At 44.9% G+C, this 18946-nt stretch overlaps 1 protein-coding gene across 1 annotated transcript in view; it reads left to right on the forward strand.

Moving 5' to 3' along the window:
- The window catches only part of LOC126470722 (vitellogenin-like), a 451798-nt gene that overhangs the window by 207628 nt on the left and 225224 nt on the right, over positions 1–18946 (forward strand). The window lies entirely within an intron of this gene.

Here is an 18946-nt window from a genome sequence, read left to right on the forward strand (position 1 = left end):
ACCCCTCCCCAGTACATTAATTGCCATTTCTTGTCCTCTTGGTAGGACCTTTAACAATAATTCTGAAATAGTGAATGTAGAAGTGGGTTGATCCTATGTCCAACTTTTACAGCTTTGCAGCCCAAACACTTGTATCACTTTGGCCTTAAATCGACTCCACCAATATTCCATCAACAAAGGAGGCTGCAGTACAGTATCTGCACCGCATGACAGTAAAAGTGAAGCACCGAGAAGACGTGGTCACATTCAATGTAACTTTGTACACATACACACCATGATACTGTACGTAAAATACACTACTGGCCATTAAAATTGCTACACCACGAAGATGACGTGCTACAGACGCGAAATTTAACCGACAGGAAGAAGATGCCGTCATATGCAAATGATTAGCTTTTCAGAGCATTTACACAACGTTGGCGCCGGTGGTGACACCTACAACGTGCTGACATGAGGAAAGTTTCCAACCGATTTCTCGTACACAAACAGCAGTTGACCGGCGTTGCCTGGTGAACCGTTGTTGTGATGCCTCGTGTAAGGATGAGAAATGCGTACCATCACGTTTCCGACTTTAATAAAGGTCGGATTTTAGCCTATAGCAATTGCGGTTTATCGTATCGCGACATTGCTGCTCGCGTTGGTCGAGATACAATGACTGTTAGCAGAATATGGAACGGTGGGTTCAGGAGGGTAATACGGAACGCCGTGCTGGATCCCAACGGCCTCGTACCACTAGCGGTCCAGATGACAGGCATATTATCTGCATGGCTGTAACGGATCGTGCAGCCACGTCACGATCCCTCAGTCAACAGATGGGGACATTTGCAAGACAACAATTATATGCACGAACAGTTCGACGACGTTTGCAGCAGCATGGACTATCAGCTCGGAGACCATGGCTGCGGTTACCCTTGACGTTGCATCACAGACAGGAGCGCCTGCGATGGTGTACGCAACGACGAACCTGGGTGCACGAATGGCAAAACGTCATTTTTTCGGATGAATCCAGGTTCTATTTACAGCATCATGACGGTCGCATCCGTGTTTGGCGACATCGCGGTGAACGCACATTGGCAGCGTGTATTCGTCATCGCCATACTGGCGTATCACCCGACGTGATGGTAGGGGGTGGCATTGGTTACACGTCTCGGTCACCTCTTGTTCGCATTGACGGCACTTTGAACAGTGGACGTTACATTTCAGATGCTTTACGACCCGTCGCTCTACCCTTCATTCGATCCCTGCGAAACCCTACATTTCAGCAGGATAATGCACGACCGCATATTGCAGGTCCTATATAGGCCTTTCTGGATACAGAAAATGTTCTACTGCTGCTCTGTCCAGCACATTCTCTAGATCTCTCACCATCTGAAAACGTCTGGTCAATGATAGCCGAGGAACTGGCTCGTCACAATACGCCAGTCACTACTCTTGATGAACTGTGGTATCGTGATGAAGCTGCATGGGCTGCTGTACCTGTACACACCATCGAAGTTCTGTTTGACTCAATGCCCAGGCGTATCAAGGCCGTTATTATTGCCAGAGGTGGTTGTTCTGGGTACTGATTTCTCAGGATCTGTGCACCCAAATTGCGTGAAAATGTAATCACATGTCAGTTCTAGTTTAATATATTTGTCCAACGAATACCCGTTTATCATCTGCATTTCTTCTTGGTGTAGCAATTTTAATGTCCAGTAGTGTATTAGATTTGCAATTTACAGTGGTAGGTGGAATGGCTACCAGAGTGCATTAGGGGTATTCATGTTTAATGTTTTTCCTGGCCTGGTAGAGTATATGTGTGGTGTGAACGGCGTCATATATTCAATGATTACTGTGAAAGACTCAGAAATGTTGTGTAATTGTGTGAGACTGAATGACCAGTGTTCAAAAGGGGTGTCGTGTGTCTCTGCTGGTATAATTGACCAATATCCAGATTTGTGTGGCAATCAGGTGTGCCAGTGGCCTGATGCTGGAGTGCAGTGGAACTTGAGGGCAAGTATACTCGCTGTGAAGGTTTCCGTCGACCACATCTGACCACCACAAGGGAAGATCGCTGCATTGTGCACCAAGCACATCGTAACCACTGCACATCTGTACTTGCCATCTGAAAACATGTAATGGATTCCCTCCAACATTCATTGTCATCTCACACAACTGGTGGAAGACTAGCAGCAGCCGGACTTCAAAATTACTGTCCCCGATGCCATTAACACCATAAAACGAATGGATGGGTTTGGTGTGGTGCCGTGACCAGAAAGTGTAGAATGCCGATGAATGATGACATCTTTTTTTCAGCAATGACTCGCAATTCTGCACTACGTGAGATGGCAATCATCAGCAAATACGGTGGCAACCTGGGTAGAGGTCTCATTCTTCCAATGTTTTGGAGTGGTTTTACTACTGGCACCGTGGTGTGGGGAGCCATTGTGTACGACTTCAGGCCACAGCTGCTAGTGGTTGAGGTTTCTCTGATGGCACAATTGTACATCAAGGACATCCTACGTCCCTGTGTTTTACCTCTGAAATGTGTTCAAATGTGTGTGAGTTCTTAAGGGACCAAACTGCAGAGGTCATCGGTCCCTAGACTTACTCACTACTTAAACTAACTTAAACTAACTGATGCTAAGAACAACACACACACCCATGCCCGAGGGAGGACTCGAAACTCCGGCGGGAGGGGCCGCACAGTATTACCTCTAATGTAACGGTATTGTGGTGCCATATTTCAACAGAACAGTGCTGGTCCACACGTGGCACATGTCTCTATGAACTGTCGGCATGATGTTGAGATGGCCCCGTGGAGAACAATTATGCCAGATCTATCTCCAGTAGAACATGTGTGGAATGTCACAGATGTCAACTTTGGTCCAAGTACTAACATCCAGGATATTAAAGGACCAGTTAGTGCAGTTGTGCGCTAGTTTGGCACAGGAGAAAATACAATGGCTTTATGATACCTTCCTCAACTTAATCGCTCCATGCATCCAGGCCAGAGGGGGATACAATGGCGTACTGATAAGTGGGCTCACACCACCCACTTCTCTGTAAATTCGAATGGATTTTGTAGCCACGTAAATAACATCACATACCCTCTCACCCCATCAAGTTTCATTTAGTTTCTATCTCTTCTACTAGGTGCTTCACTTTTTTTGTTAGGCAGTGTGTAAGAGTTTATATCCTGTAATAACCGAAACATGTGTGTCCCCTTTAGGTAATACAGAACAAGGATTGACAAATCTCAGACAGTCCTCCACCATACAAGCGCACACCACAAGCATGTGTCATATATTCAGGAACATGAGACATTCGAATAATGCCGTCATTCAGAATCTGGCGAATTACGATTGTAGCCACAGGTGGAAACGAAACTGGTCAAAAATTCTTTTCCGTAGTGTAACCTTACCATGCATGACAATTCAAATCTAGTAACATCGATAAATTAGGATCAGCGATTCCTAAACATCAGCAAATCTGAGTAGATGTGAGATCTAGGACCTGACTGCTAACATGAAACGCGGACAAAACCCACGCACCAATTAGAACGAGAGACGTGTTTTATAATCAAATTAATTACTCTGATGACGATGTTGGGATTTTACGAAACTGAGAGTGTTGCAGTTGGCCTAGGAGACATCGTAGGTGCACAGAAAGAATGGTAACTACCCATTGCAGCATTGCATGAACTGTCGCAGCTGGTACGCATGATCCACCAGGCTCGCTACTTCCCACAGATCATTGTGTTAGTTTTTTCATCCACTTTAAAGTGTTACCCTTCAAAAGTGTGCTGATACTTTTTGCTTGATGGGACCATATACAGGGTGAGTCACCTAACGTTACCGCTGGATACATTTCGTAAACCACATCAAATACTGACGAACCGATTCCACAGACCGAACGTGGGGAGAGGGGCTAGTGTAATTGTTTAATACAAACCATACAAAAATGCACGGAAGTATGTTTTTTAACACAAACCTACTTTTTTTAAACGGAACCACGTTAGTTTTGTTAGCACATCTGAACATATAAACAAATACGTAATCAGTGCCGTTACGGTAACGTTAGGTGACTCAACCTGTATATGAGTGCAGATGTATCATTATGTGACATGAAATTACGTTTCCCTTTATTTGGAGCAAACGTGAGTGTCCACAGTTTGCGGTGCGTATCATCAGTGAGGTCGTTAGGAAGAAAGCGGAGGAGGGTGCTTTTGAGGACCATCAGAGTATACAAGGTCATTCTGGTGGAGACCCTTCTGGTGGTCCTTTGGATATACAGTACATTTGTATTTACAGTTATGCAGGAAGGGTACTGTGTATAGCTTCGAAGGGAAGATATAGACAGAATTTAGTGGATCACAGGATACAGACTTGGTGAAAAGGTGGAAATAAAATGGTTGCTTGATAGAATCAAGTTGAATGGAGCAAATGCTATGAAGTTTTATGAGCTCATTCAGTGTGTTGCTGAGTAGTGCAACATGAAGTAGTTACATGTCATGAAGGCTTTCTTGACCAGTTGTGGACCTATCCCATCTATTTATTAAAAAAAAAAAAAAGCACGAGAACTGACGGAAAATGGATATGTGGTGCTGAAGGTGTGTGGCGATTTGTACTTCATAAGAGATGACAGAAAACGAATCATGAGTTCATCAGTGTCGAAAACATCTTGTGCAGTGGATGATTTTATTCGCCGCTGGGTTAGCTGATAGATTTGTTCTCCCTTAGGGAGCTCGACACATACTTGGAAACCACAGGAGTTAAATTTGTGAATTTTTTTGTCTTTTGATGTTTTTGTACCATCTACGACATTTTATGCAGTATTAGTGCCATTCCATTGTTGACTTTCATTGTATGTATGGCGTTAGTATGATTCCAGTTACATGTGATGTGTCTTGTGCCCGTGGAGGCACAACGAGAACAGTGTCCAGGTAAACAGTGTAGAAAAAGTTTATTAATAAGTACATAAACATAAACTATTTCCTGGAATCATTTATTTACAAATGAAAATCTTGTTGATTCTTTGAGTCCCAACAGGAAAGCAAATAATGATCAGCGGAAAAATGCTCTTATCGGAGCACAAAAAGGTGGATATGCTCCTGATTATTAAGAGACTCAGACTGGAAAGTGGGTACCAGCCGCCTAATTTTACCTTCCACAATACCGCTAAAAATTTTCCCAAAAATACTGGTATGCGAACATATTCGCACTCAACTCCCCTCCCAATCCCACAAACTCCCCTAATTGTAACTCGCTCACACCCACTAGTCCATCGCTGTAAGTCGATCATACCCATCCACTCCCACTTTCCCATTGTCACTCACTCATTCAGCCCAACTCATTATCGTTATCTCTTTGTATCTCTCTGACTGTCACTATCCTATGTCTCACAGCCAAAGTCTCCTTCATTCTGTCCATCCTCTGCTGTCTCTTCTCACTATCTCTCTCTTACTGCTACTATCTCATTCATAACTTTCCACTGCTGCTGTCTCTTCCTGCTATCACTATCTCTCTCTACTTTGTTGTCCTGTCATAGACTCTGTCTCTCATCATCACTGTCTCCCACCCACTTCAACTTTCCCCTTCTTACTATTCCTCTCCCACTGGCACAGTCTCATTCTTATTAACGAAGAAACAGTCACGATCGCAAAATATCATCGATAGTAACTGTTTCTTTATAAGTAAATATCAGAAGTAAGGTCGCCGACACTCCCAACCATGACGGTTAAAATCACAGTCTCCTTCGCTCTTTTCCTACACTGTTCTGTCGCTATCAGTATGTTTCATTGCCACTGTGTCCCTTTCTCTCACACCGCCATTGTCTCCTTCGCTCTTTCTATAGCACAGCCACTGTCTACTATCTTCCAGTATTTATTGCTTTTCTATCTCTTTCTCATTGCCACTTTCTCCTTTTCTCTCAGCGTAAAAAAGCACCCATTTGTTCGCATACCAAACTTTTGAGAGAATTTTTAAAGGTGCTGAGGAAGGTAGAATAAGGTAGCTGGTATCCCACTTTTCAGTCAGAGGCTTTTAATAAATAGGAGCGTATTTGTCTTTTCGGAGCTCCGGCAGGAGCTTTTTGCCGCTGTTTCACTTCTTCTCCCTGCTACAGCAGATCATGTCACTCATATGAAAAAAAAAAACCCTCATGAATCACTAAAATATTTATAGTTTACTTAAGTGAAATTGAAATGACACAAAATATATAATTTTACACCTCATCCCAGATTTTACATGCACAAAAATCGGATCAACCGCGCGATACTTCATGGAGACAGCTATGTTAGGCGCCTCGGACACAAACTCAGGAACAGCCGTGTGACACGCGTCTTTTGGTGTGCATATTCTGACGTCTACAGTGCCGCCTACGGCTCAAATTTTCGTAAATTGTTTTTGTTCCCTGACGCTTTTCTCATGCGTCAATAATATGCTTTTCAAATTTGACGTCGTTCTAAGCAGTGAGTCTCTTTATACAGAGTTTTGAAACTGGACCTTTAATTATGGACACCCTGTACATTAGATGAAATAAATTCACTGAAATGAAATAAGTGGAGATGAAGTTAGTGAAATTCAATGACGTGAAAGAAAATCATGGAAATCATTTTCCAGATGCTGAACTTTCAATGTAAGAAATGCCTGTATCGTTCCTCAAGGCGTACTTTGATGTCCTAATTGCTACTCGTGAGTTCGAACTCGTTCTCCACAACTTATTCATTACATAGCAAGTTCAGCGTCTGAGAAAGTGTGTCACTGATTTTAATTTATGTCATTGATTTCGTAGCAGTATTTAATCTGTACATGCATATTCCTTTCGAGGAAAAGATTGGTTCTCCTCCATATCCGTTGTGCCACATAGTATGAATTACGGAGGGAGTGGCAGATGGGGAGGGTCGACTGCTTTCTTAGAGAGAGCTGCTGATAGAAATGACGAATAGGAGTCCCGTCAGCAGCGAGGTAGTTAGGGATGCAGCACATGCTTGAAATGTGAAAAAATGGGCTACAAAATCTGTTGCATCGTTTCCAGAGAATCTGTATGGCCATCCACTTAAACTGATTTATGGAAATTACAGAAACCTAAATCAGGAGGTGGGGATGTTGTTTTGAATCCAATTCTTCTTGTACGCAAGTCCGGTAAAAGACCCCTACAGTCGTCAAGATTGTGCCGAGCAGGGTGCAGTGATGAGGATCTGTTTATGCTCGAGAGATCCAAGAAAACATTATTCATGGTAACATATTTATTGTTCAGAAATACAGAATTGTCTTCCCAGGGAGCTGAGAACTTAGTCGTGACGGTGGTGTACGGACCCTGTCAGCAGTAGCAGACATGCATCTGCCTGGCAGAACTGCTGCGCAGCATAGGGCTCGTGTGACAGCTGTTACGTCACGACTGGTTGGTGCCCCTTGGTGTCGCAGCTGTCGATGCCCACACTGGACACAGATGGACAGTAGCTCTGTGTCCCGATACTGAATCATTCTGATTGACGTCAAAGATGTGTGCCCAGGAAACTGGCCGTCTAGCGCAGCCTGAAATACACGTTGCCATGCAGAATTCGACCCACGGTCTCCAGTTAGAAGATAGGCTGCCGGCATCAGTGACGTCTCCAGGAATGGGGCAGTCAGCAACAGTGGCTCCCGCTCACGATGGTGGATGGCGAACAGCTTCTTGGCCCAACTGGTCAAGCGTCTGCTAGGTTATCAGGTTGATGGCAGTATCTGTACCCCATTAGTGATGACCTGGAAATTGACACTGCACAATGCAGTAGAAGAGTCTATCCAGCGAGACTTGGAGCTCCATAGATGATCATAGACGATCAGATGCACACAAGGTCGACTGGTAGAGCCTCCTCGCACAACAGGACAGCTACAACTGAGACAACTGATTAAGAATGGTGTAGTATTTATGCTGGTGTTTCCCAAGAACTCTGCTGTGGTGGGGGTAGCAATGACAGCATGTGTACTAGTTTTCTTGTTTGGTCAGCTCTTATAATGGCTTCAGATTTTCCTAAGCTCTTCTTTTGGACATTCTTTTCTACTGCATCAGTAGCTCAAGAGTTGCTTTTGTGTTGTATCTGGGCCTTCTTGTGACGTTCTGCGCTTTCACCAGTATGATGGCACCTTTCTGTTGCCGTTATGTCGTAGTGCTTTATTCGTGGACTTGGGTGCTTGGCTGGTCCCACATGTCGCAATTACTTGTGCTTTCCCCTCGACCTGCTCAGTATTATCCCATACCTTGGAGTCTACCGGTCATACGCTCAGGTGAGCTGGCTTCTGGCGTCGCTGGTGAAGAACTTTAACAAATTTTTAGTTTTCTCCTGGGACACAGTTCTCGGGACATCACCACGCTCGGTAGGGTTGGCGGATCTCAACATTTAACCGTTCATATTTTATTTAAATATAATTGCTATCTATGTTTGATCTGCAGTTAGTTGTACTAATCGAATTCGGAGAAGATAGGTTTTCATCTCAGTGTATCCGAGTTTTGCTTTAAGTTAAGAAAGAGAATACCACTCTAATGGCTCCTTACAGCGAACAGTGCACAGCTGACTGTGAGGGTGGTGTGCTGGTAGCGGCTTTGTTACCACTCTTTCGCCATTGAAAAAGACAATGTTCAGTCACACAGTGATGATGAAATACCTGTCATCATGATGATGATCATACGTGTACTACCGTAACCAATGAGACTGAAAGTAGTGAGGACCTCTGTTAACTCTAGGTAAGTGACTTAGATGGGGACAGGATAGAAAAGAATATGATATAAAGTGGATATATGATGTTTGTGAAGGAATGACGTAACAGGTAGTTCATGGGTATCATAAGGGAATAGGATTCTAGTTAAGCTGAAGGAAGATATGCTGGATGATGACGATGATTTTGGTTTAACACACCCAGTCCCCGGATGGAGAAAATTTCAGACCCGGTCGGGAATCGAACATGGGACCCAACGATCCAGGGGCAGCAGTGCTAACCACTAGACCATGAGCTGTGGACCGGTATGTTGGAGCCTGCACCAGGGACTCTAGGGTAGGGTAGGTGACACTGGATAAGAATGGTGCACTTCAGCAATGATTTTATATCTAGAAGGTGAAACCGATTAAAATTACCCTGAGAAGAAAGTAGAGTGTCTGGATATGAGAGACAGTGAGATATATGTTGGTGTGCTGAAAAGTAATGCCTCTGGATTTTTGAATAAAACAAACGTTATTAACATTCTACATCTCTATTCTTCATCTACATATTTATTCCTAAAAAAAAAAGTTTCAAATGGCTCTGAGCACTATGGGAGTTAACTTCTGAGGTCATCAGTCCCCTATAACTTAGAACTACTTGAACCTAACTAACCTAAGGACATCACGCACAACTATGCCCGAGGAAGCATTCGAACCTGCGACCGTAGCGGACGCGCGGTTCCAGACTGTAGCGCCTAGAGCCACTCGGCCACACCGGCCGGCTTTATTTCTCACCATAGACACCATGGGGACTAATAAATTTCTCCAAACAAGTAAACAGTTTGTTGATACCATCTCTGTAGAATGTTTGACTTTGTAGACGGAGCCACAGCTTCGCCTGTGCTTGCACTACTTCACTACCAAAGTGAAGTCTTTGAAGATATACTTTAAGTTTTGGAAACAGATACAAATCGGATGAGCCACGTCGGGACTGTATGGAGGACAATCGATGACAGTGAACCCAAAGTGTCGGATGGCTGCAGACGTCGCAGCGGTCGTGTGTGGTCTGGCATTGTCATGTTGAAGGAGAGTGTGCTCCGTATGTGGACGAAGGCTTCGGATTCGAAACTCGATAACAGCACGCTATTTCTCACGCACTGACATAGTTACATTTCACACTGCCATATTACGTCCTACAGTTGGAAGCCCTCTAGAGGCAGACAGCTGCACGAACAGACACGAAGAATAAAGATATACAATGTTAATGAAGTTTGTTTTATTTAGAAATCTTTACTAGCTTTCATATAAGAAATTAGGGGACATTACTTTTCAGCTAACTCTCTTAATTATTCACGATGACCCAAACTGTTAAGACCAAAATTATACAGATGGTAGAGGATTCTAAAGTGAGTACTATGAGGTAAGTACCTAATGGTCGGAAATAATTACTCAATTTCTTGTTGAAAAAAAAAAAAAGAAGAAAAGCCGCGCTGGATTAGCCGAGCGGTCTAAGGCGCTGCAGTCATGGACTGTGCGGCTGGTCCCGGCGGAGGTTCGAGTCCTCCCTCGGGCATGGGTGTATGTGTGTTTGTCCTTAGGATACTTTAGGTTAAGTAGTGTGTAAACTTAGGGACTGATGACCTTAGCAGTTAAGACCCATAAGATTTCACACACATTTGAACATTTTTGAAAAGAAGAAAAAAATACATTATGAGGATGTGCTGAAAAGTAATGCCTCCGAAATATTTGTGTAAACACTCTTAAATATTTTAAAATAAAATAAACGTTATTAACATTCAACATCTTTATTCTTCATGTCTACGTACTTGCAGTGGTCTGCCGCAAGAAGGCACCGACTTGCAGCGTGTAATATGGCTGTGTGTAACGTAACTACCCTGATGAGCCAAAACTTTATCACCACCCGCTTAATAGCTTGTTTGTCGGTCTTTGGAACGAAATACATCACTGATTATGCATATCAGGAATCCGACAGTTTGTTGGTAGGTTTGTGGAAGTATGTGTCATTAGATGTCAACGCAAAGGTCATGTAGTACGCGTGAATAACGGATTGCTGATTAGCGTGCTCGGTGATGGCATCTTATAGCGACCCAGATGGGTTTCATAGGATTTACATCAGGCGAACTTGGTCGCCAAGACAACATGAGTTCACTATTATTCTCCTCAAACCACTGTAGCACGATTCTGGCTCCGAGACACAATTATACTACTGAAAGATGACATCGCCGTCGTGGAAGACATAAAACATAAATGGATGCAGCTGGTTCATGTCTTTGATTACAACCAACGGTTCCATGCAAGCGCAGGCTCCCATAGCATTACACTTCTCCCGCCAGCCTGCGACCGTGACACGCTGCTCGTTTCGAGTCGCCGTACACCTCGAAGACGGCGTTTGTGGAGACGGCCATCGACCTAGCGTAGCAAAAACGTCATTCACCCAAGAGCCGACACGTTCCATTGATCGACGGTCGAGTCCCGATGGGTCCGTGGCCTCAGCAGTCGTAATTGACAATGTCGTTGGATGAACATCTGAATACATAGGGGCGGTCTGCTGCGGAGCTTAATGTTCTACAATGTACTGTGAACGGTGAGCTCCGAAACACTTGTGCGTGCACCACCATTTCGTTGTATCGACAAAGGTGCCACAGATCACCTTCTGTCCTACTTTTCAGAGCAGACAAGCCTCAGAACCCCACGTTCTGTGAAGAGTCGTTGACGTACAACCATTTAGCGCCTCGGGCTAGTTTCACTGTCCTTCTACCTCTTTCCGTTTGTGCTCAGGACAGTAGCACGTGAATATTCGACCAGCTTCGCCGTTTTCGAGATACTAGTTCACAGGCTCTGCGTAATACACTACTGGCCATTAAAATTGCTACACCAAGAAGAAATGCAGATGATAAACGTGTATTCATTGGACAAATATATAATACTAGAACTGACAGGTGATTACATTTTCACGCAATTTGGGTGCATGGATCCTGAGAAATCAGTACCCAGAACAACCACCTCTGGCCATAATAACGGCCTTGATACTGGCTATTGAGTCAAACAGAGCTTGGATGGCGTGTACAGGTACAGCTGCCCATGCAGCTTCAACACGATACCACAGTTCATTGACCAGACCTTTTCAGTTGGTGATAGATCTGGAGAATGTGCTGGCCAGGGCAGCAGTCGAACATTTTCTGTATCCAGAAAGGCCCGTACAAGACCTGCAACATGCGGTCGTGCATTATCCTGCTGAAATGTAGGGTTTCGCAGGGATCGAATGAAGGGTAGAGCGACGGGTCGTAACACATCTGAAATGTAACGTCCACTGTTCAAAATGCCGTCAATGCGAACAAGAGGTGACCGAGACGTGTAACCAATGGCACCCCATACTATCACGCCGGGTGATACGCCAGTATGGCGATGACAAATACACGCTTCCAATATGCATTCACAGCGATGTCGCCAAACACGGATGCGACCATCATGATGCTGTAAACCGAACCTGGAGTCATCCGAAAAAATGACGTTTTGCCATTCGTGCACCCAGGTTCGTCGTAGCGTACACCATCGCAGGCGCTCCTGTCTGTGATGCAGCGTCAAGGGTAACCGCAGCCATGGTCTCCGAGCTGATAGTCCATGCTGCTGCAAACGTCGTCGAACTGTTCGTGCAGATGGTTGTTGTCTTGCAAACGTCCCCATCTGTTGACTCAGGGATGGAGACCTGGCTGCACGATCCATTACAGCCATTCGGATAAGATGCCTGTCATCTCGACTGCTGGTGACACGAGGCCGTTGGGATCCAGCACGACGTTCCGTATTACCCTCCTGAACCCACCGATTCCATATTCTGCTAACAGTCATTGGATCTCGACCAACGCGAGAAGCAGTGTCGCTATACGATAAACCGCAATCGCGATAGGCTAGAATCCGACCTTTATCAAAGTCGGAAACGTGATGGTAAGCATGAGGCATCACAACAACGTTTCACGAGGCAACGCCGGTCAACTGCTGTTTGTGTATGAGAAATCGGTTGGAAACTTTCCTCATGTCATTACGTTGTAGGTGTCGCCATCGGCGCCCATCTTGTGTGAATGCTCTGAAAAGCTAATCATTTGCGTATCGCAGCATCTTCTTCCTGTCGGTTAAATTTCGTGTCTGTAGCACGTCATCTTCGTGGTGTAGCAATTTTAATGGCCAGTAGTGTAATGGTTCAAATGGCTCTGAGCACTATGCGACTTAACATCTTAGGTCATCAGTCCCCTAGAACTTAGAACTACTTAAACCTAACTAACCTAAGGACATCACACACATCCATGCCCGAGGCAGGATTCGAACCTGCGACCGTAGCAGTCCCACGGTTCCGGACTGCAGCGCCTAGAACCGCACGGCCACCGCGGCCGGCAGTAGTGTAATAATCTGCCCCATGTCGAAGTCGCTTATCTCAATGGATTTTTCCATTAGCAGCCCATATGTTCGCTAGGGTGATCCCCGGTCCGTGTCTGCTCCGCTTACATGTTTCTGTACAGCGGCACGTGCCACGTCGCAGTGAGTTGGTCCATCCTCGTGTTGAAGCCATATCTTCTCGCGAGCAAGAAATGTAGTCTCGAAAAACTGTGGCAGCACATCTCGAATTACCCTAATTAACACACATAAGATGCACCATTCAAACGAAGATGGTAGAAATAAATGTATATTAGTTAATCTAGACAGAGAATCGGTACTAATACTCTGGTGAGGGTGATTCTCCAAATGGCTGTTGCGGCACTTGGAAACATCTCCACTGTTGAAACTAGACTCATCCGTGAACAATAAAAACCGTAGTAGGTTGAGCACCGCGCCTCTGTACTGAATACAAGATAAACAAAACTGAGCACTGGTTTCTAAAGCATCTGGCCCAACTCCATGCACGCATTGTTTATGACATGAAAGCAATTGCCACTTCACCATAACTCTTCACGTGGTATTCTTGGAAGAGTGCATTTCACCGGCAAGTTGACAACTATTTATCGATCAATCTCCTGCATAGAATTCAATACAGTATCGTCAAGCTGTACGTTGCTAGCAACTACTTGTCGAAAAAATGGAAGGCTCTCTGTGGCCTTCTCGTAAGTTTCTATCCGCGGTGATAAATTTCTTCCAACTAGTTGCGAAACATTACTTTGCAGAATCTCTCGGATTTCTGGGTCCTGTATCTCGCTGCACCACACGTAAGATGCATGTCTGTAAATCCCAGTAACGAATAATACTCCATCTTCGACAGTCAGTCATAAAGTTTAAATGGTGATGCACTACAAAGTGAATAGATTGCATACGATTGTATATTACTTTCGGAAGTATCGCCACCAACTTCGATGTGGCAGGCAATAATTGACTTTGAAACATGAGCAGTTCATAAAGATACGCCTCCCACACATTGCTCATTCAGGACCTCCAACCCATAAAATATTCATTTCTTACCATTAGTTCCTTGTCACACAGTACTTAGTTTAGGAATTTCTGCCAGCTGTACGATTGTACAATTCTGGTTACTATGGGACTTAATATCTGAGGTCATCAGTCGCCTAGAACTTAGACCTACTTAAACCTAACTAACCTAAGGACATCACACACATCCATGCCCGAGGCAGGATTCGAACCTGCGACCGTAGCAGTCGCGCGGTTCCAGACTGAAGCGTCTAGAACCGCTCGGCCACTCCGGACGGCTGTACAATTCTGGGACACTCTGTGTAGGCGGTGCAGCATGGCAGATAGATGATGGAGCGAGTTGTTGGGATTCATGTTTGGACGATGTGGGTCATGGGATGGTGTTCCAGGTGTCTGTGAAGGTGCCTGGCATAGGTGCAACTGGCAGAAGGTAGACTGAATACCGAAAGCAACATCAAATGTATGTCGTTCGTGGATTTGAAGGCACCGGTGAAAATTGGACTGTCAGAGATTCATGCAACTGTTGGATACATAGGGATGGGGCGGATAAGGGTTTAGTATGTGTGGATAACGGTTGAGGGATGCAGACTATGTTAAGTTCGTAGGAAGGTGCAACATTTTCAGTCTGTCGAGGGGTTTTCGTTATGTGGTTAGTAAGTGGCGATACCCAATTAGTTTTCACTTAGAGTGAATCCTAGGGATTTTAGTGTTTAAATGGGGTTAAAGGGACGGTTGTGGACAGTTAGGCAGAGGCTCTAAAATGGAAATCTCTGTTGGTTTTCCTATACTTATTGCCTGGAATTTTGCAGGGTTGATGGAGAGTAACCACTGGCTACAACAATCGCTGAAGTTCTTCAGGCAGTTGGGGAGACCTTCTGGAAGAATGGAGGATTGGATGAACGATGGAGAAGGCGTGTCGTACCCATATTGGTTCAGATACATTAGAGGAGACTATTTTGCTACGTCTGCTCTTTTAGTAGATTAGGAACTCTGGGTAAGAATCCACTATATAGCTGCTATCGAGAAATCTGCAGACATTCTTGTCAGAGAACTGATGCAGCCTCTTGTTAAGACTCGACTCCACACGAGAGGATCTCAATCACTCCTCGTAACGACACTGAAAATCGAGAGCTGCGTTGAGAGCCGAGTACCTAGGCAAACTGTTTTCATGACGTCCGTGAAGGTATGTTCTCGAAACTTTAACAAAAGCCCGTACCGAGCTACTGAGCGTCTCTCCTGCAGAGTCTTCCACTGGAGTTTTCTATCATCTCCGTAACGCTTTCGCGATTATTAAATGATCCTGTAACGAAGCGCACTGCTCTCCGTTGGATCTTCTCTATGTCTTCTATCAACCCTATCTGGTACGGATCCCACACTGCTGAGCAGTATTCAAGAAGTGGGCGAACAAGCGTACTGTAACCTACTTCCTTTGTTTTCGGATTGCATTTCCTTAGGATTCTTCAATGAATCTCAGTCTGGCATCTGCTTTACCGACGATCAACTTTATATGATCATTCCATTTAAAATCACTCCTAATGCGTACTCCCAGATAATTTATGGAATTAACTGCTTCCAGTTGCTGACCTGCTATTTTGTAGCTAAATGATAAGGGATCTTTCTTTCTATGTATTCGCAGCACATTACACTTGTCTATATTGAGATTCAATTGCCATTCCCTGCACCATGCGTCAATTCGCTGCAGATCCTCCTGCATTTCAGTACAATTTTCCATTGTTACAACCTCTCGATACACCACAGCATCATCCGCAAAAAGCCTCAGTGAACTTCCGATGTCATCCACAAGGTCATTTATGTATATTGTGAATAGCAACGGTCCTATGACACTCCCCTGCGGCACACCTGAAATCACTCTTACTTCGGAAGACTTCTCTCCATTGAGAATGACATGCTGCGTTCTGTTATCTAGGAACTCTTCAATCCAATCACACAATTGTTCTGATAGTCCATATGCTCTTAATTTGTTCATTTACAACTGACGGAATCATCCATTTGTAAATGCCATTACAAATTTTAACCTGCCATCCACTAATAACTCTGAATTATGTGTTCGTGGGCCAGTGGTGAAATGGATGCACTAAGTGTACATTAAACTAGGAGGATAAATGTGACGTTTCGATTCAGTTATAGTTGGTAATTAAGACTTTATTAACAGTCAGGTGTGGTACGGCGGGTGCGATTTGAGTAATAGTCCGCCATCTTTTTTTACGAGAGCCCGGCAACTATTTTTGTGGTCAGCCAGAAAGCGATGGAGAACATACTGACCATAATTTCCAGTCTGCACGTCCACATTCTTGTCCAGCCCACTGAAAGAAATGCTTCTATTCTCTGTTTGCTTAGCGGGATAAGGATTATGATTATAAATGTAGATTTAGAGTTCTCATTATACATATATTTAGTAAAGTTTCTCAAGCACAACATGAAGTATTCATTATGTTCACACAGTAAATCTCTCTATCCTAAACAGCACAACAAGCAGTTTAGGGGCGACCTCTACGGTAAGTTCCTAGCAAATTGTCTTTCGCCCTGACTACTGATACTCAAATTAAATGCTCGAAATAAATGCTCGCTACAGAAGTGGAAAATAATTGTCACCACTTGCCATGCAGATTTGTAAATATCACGAACGGTACACTAACAGATACTTCAGCGAAATTCTATGCGATCCAGGACGGTGTACAGTCCTCGTGAGTTCACTATCAATTATTACTTAAAATCAACGTTTTGAAACAGCCTGTCTCTGATGTCATCCGTGGCAGCGCGCACTCCGGCGTTTAACTGATGCGGATCTTTCTCATCTGCCTTATCTACACGACAGTAGTCCCTGAACGGCCGCTTTCTCGGACACATAATCTTTAATAACAAAGTTGAGAATTAATTTAGAATCTTCTTATGTTTTGCATGCATGTAGGTAAGTTGGTTGATATCACAGAAAAAGTTTCAGCTCGCTTGCACAAAAACTTTGTCTTCTATAATTTTTAGAATGGAACTGACAGTAGATCGTTGCCTCTGAGCTATAACTTTAAGAGACCTTGTATTGGTTTTTATTAACAGTACGGTCTTAAAATTCGTTATAGCCCTATATTTAATAGGTTTTATGATATGCTGTAATCAAAATTTTCTATATTAAAATTACAGATACTTAATCTACTACAAAAGGGGATTTTTACCCTCCTGGAAATGGAAAAAAGAACACATTGACACCGGTGTGTCAGACCCACCACACTTGCTCCGGACACTGCGAGAGGGCTGTACAAGCAATGATCACACGCACGGCACAGCGGACACACCAGGAACCGCGGTGTTGGCCGTCGAATGGCGCTAGCTGCGCAGCATTTGTGCACCGCCGCCGTCAGTGTCAGCCAGTTTGCCGTGGCATACGGAGCTCCATCGCAGTCTTTAACACTGGTAGCATGCCGCGACAGCGTGGACGTGAACCGTATGTGCAGTTGACGGACTTTGAGCGAGGGCGTATAGTGGGCATGCGGGAGGCCGGGTGGACGTACCGCCGAATTGCTCAACACGTGGGGCGTGAGGTCTCCACAGTACATCGATGTTGTCGCCAGTGGTCGGCGGAAGGTGCACGTGCCCGTCGACCTGGGACCGGACCGCAGCGACGCACGGATGCACGCCAAGACCGTGGGATCCTACGCAGTGCCGTAGGGGACCGCACCGCCACTTCCCAGCAAATTAGGGACACTGTTGCTCCTGGGGTATCGGCGAGGACCATTCGCAACCGTCTCCATGAAGCTGGGCTACGGTCCCGCACACCGTTAGGCCGTCTTCCGCTCACGCCCCAACATCGTGCAGCCCGCCTCCAGTGGTGTCGCGACAGGCGTGAATGGAGGGACGAATGGAGACGTGTCGTCTTCAGCGATGAGAGTCGCTTCTGCCTTGGTGCCAATGATGGTCGTATGCGTGTTTGGCGCCGTGCAGGTGAGCGCCACAATCAGGACTGCATACGACCGAGGCACACAGGGCCAACACCCGGCATCATGGTGTGGGGAGCGATCTCCTACACTGGCCGTACACCACTGGTGATCGTCGAGGGGACACTGAATAGTGCACGGTACATCCAAACCGTCATCGAACCCATCGTTCTACCATTCCTAGACCGGCAAGGGAACTTGCTGTTCCAACAGGACAATGCACGTCCGCATGTATCCCGTGCCACCCAACGTGCTCTAGAAGGTGTAAGTCAACTACCCTGGCCAGCAAGATCTCCGCATCTGTCCCCCATTGAGCATGTTTGGGACTGGATGAAGCGTCGTCTCACGCGGTCTGCACGTCCAGCACGAACGCTGGTCCAACTGAGGCGCCAGGTGGAAATGGCATGGCAAGCCGTTCCACAGGAGTACATCCAGCATCTCTACGATCGTCTCCATGGGAGAATAGCAGCCTGCATTGCTGCGAAAGGTGGGTATACACTGTACTAGTGCCGACATTGTGCATGCTCTGTTGCCTGTGTCTATGTGCCTGTGGTTCTGTCAGTGTGATCATGTGATGTATCTGACCCCAGGAATGTGTCAATAAAGTTTCCCCTTCCTGGGACAATGAATTCACGGTGTTCTTATTTCAATTACCAGGAGTGTAGTTCCAATTTTAGTTTTCATTAAATTACTCGAAAACTATTACAGGTAGTTTAATGTGGTCACGTAGTTATTTTTTTAGGTTGGACTGATGCATCATACAAATTTTTACATTTCTAAGTCAAATATTTAGCGCCTTCATTTTTTCTTAAAAACGTGGAATCTGACCACAATTTTTATTTTATCGTGTTAAGACTTGCACCAGTTAATTTTGACATACCTCTGCACATTACAACCAATTTCTGGCTTT

This window comes from Schistocerca serialis, chromosome 3 (genome assembly GCF_023864345.2).
Source record: "Schistocerca serialis cubense isolate TAMUIC-IGC-003099 chromosome 3, iqSchSeri2.2, whole genome shotgun sequence".
Taxonomy (NCBI): Eukaryota; Metazoa; Arthropoda; class Insecta; order Orthoptera; family Acrididae; genus Schistocerca; species Schistocerca serialis.